At 49.6% G+C, this 1,824-nt stretch overlaps 1 non-coding gene across 1 annotated transcript in view; it reads left to right on the forward strand.

The window, feature by feature from the left end:
* Nucleotides 1-1,795: 1,795 nt before the first annotated feature.
* LOC131062117 (5.8S ribosomal RNA) overlaps nt 1,796-1,824 on the forward strand; it is a 154-nt gene continuing 125 nt past the window's right edge. Inside the window, exon 1 of the ribosomal RNA XR_009110724.1 lies at nt 1,796-1,824. This exon is cut by the window's right edge and continues 125 nt beyond it. This is a non-coding gene — a ribosomal RNA (5.8S ribosomal RNA).

Consider the following 1,824-nt stretch of genomic DNA (forward strand, 5'->3'; position numbering starts at 1 on the left):
AATCTCATAGTTGGACCTTGGGTCGTCACGGTCAGTCCGCCTACTTGGTGTGCACTGGCCCTCACATCCCTTCTGCCGGTAGGATGTTCCTAGCCTTAATTGGCTAGGTCGTGGTTCCGGTGCCGTTACTTTGAAAAAATTAGAGTGCTCAAAGCAAGCCTACGCTTTGAATACATTAGCATGGAACAATGCGATAGGAGTCTGGTCATGTTTTGTTGGCCTTTAGGACCGGAGTAATGATTAATAGGGACTATCAGGGGCATTCGTATTTCATTGTCATAGGTGAAATTCTTGGATTTATGGAAGACGAACCACTGCGAAAGCATTTGCCAAGGATGTTTTCATTAATCAAGAATGAAATTTGGGCGCTTGAAGACGATCAGATACTGTCCTAGTCTCAACCATAAACGATGTCGACTAGGGATCGGCAGATATTGCTCTAAGGACTCTGCCAGCACCTTCTGAGAAATCAGAGTGTTTGGGTTCCAGGGGGAGTATGGTCGCAAGGATGAAACTTAAAGGAATTTATGGAAGGGCACCACCAGGAGTGGAGCCTGTGGCTTAATTTGACTCAACATGGGGAAACTTACCAGGTCCAGGCATAGTAAGGATTGACAGATTGAGAGCTCTTTCTTGATTCTATGGGTGGTGGTGCATGGCCGTTCTTAGTTGGTGGAGCAATTTGTCTGGTTAATTCCATTAACGAATGAGACCTCAGCCTGCTAACTAGCTACATGGAGGTTCCCCTTCGTGGCCAGCTTCTTAGAGGGACTATGGCCTCCTAAGAAATGGAAGTTTGAGGCAATAACAGGTCTGTGATGCCCTTAGATGTTCTAGGCCACACGTGCGCTACACTGATGCAACCAATGAGTTTTTCTCCCTGGCTCAAAAGGTTCGGAAAATCTTGCCAAATTGCATCATGATGGGGATAGACCATTGCAATTATTGATCTTCAATGAGGAATTCCTAGTAAGCGCGAGTCATCAGCTTGCGTTGACTACGTCCCTGCCCTTTGTACACACCGCCCGTCACTCCTACCAATTGAATGATCCAGTGAAGTGTTTGGATCATGCCGACAGCGGCAGTTCCTATCATCGACGTTGCAAGAAGTTCACTAAACCTTATCATTTAGAGGAAGGAGAAGTCCTAACAAGATTACCGTAGGTGAACCTATAGTAGGATCATTGCCGGTTCTGGCCCCTGAATCATGTAGGGGAGGAGGCGACGGAGGCATGCCAAGCTCACCTCCTTCCTGACCCTTGCCCTTGATGATGTGTGGACGGTTGGGCCTCGCTGCATGGCTCAGCCCTGGGTTCCACACCGTTGGCTTGAGGTGATCAAATGCCATGATTGGGTGCACGCCATTTTCAGGAGAAGCCGAGTCTCTATCCCGTTGAGTTCGCATGCCCCCGATTGTGCACGCGGCATCATCGTGGCGATCCGTTGGTTCTACAATGGGAAGTCAAGACTGCTGCAACCCCCCATTAGGTCTCCCAGGGGAACAACATGTTGCTTGGAGCGTTCCCTGCCGCCGATGAGTGCACTCTCGAGTGATCACTCGTGGGGCAGGACCCATCCTCCGGCTGCAGGGTTCTCTCGAGGTGGCATCCTCTTATGCGATGCAATGGGGCGGGTAAATGCACCCTTCTAGTGCCCCCTTGCACTGGCGGATGGTTTGTGTCAAACACCCTACATCGGTGTGACCCGCACCAAGAAGTCCAAAACATTGAAGCGTGGCCTAGGCGCCTTTGTGTGTTTGGGTCGCCAGAAAAAAACATGAATAAGATAAAAACATGACTCTCAGCAATGGATATCTCGGCTCTC

Source organism: Cryptomeria japonica, chromosome 2 (genome assembly GCF_030272615.1).
Source record: "Cryptomeria japonica chromosome 2, Sugi_1.0, whole genome shotgun sequence".
In the NCBI taxonomy this organism is placed as follows: domain Eukaryota; kingdom Viridiplantae; phylum Streptophyta; class Pinopsida; order Cupressales; family Cupressaceae; genus Cryptomeria; species Cryptomeria japonica.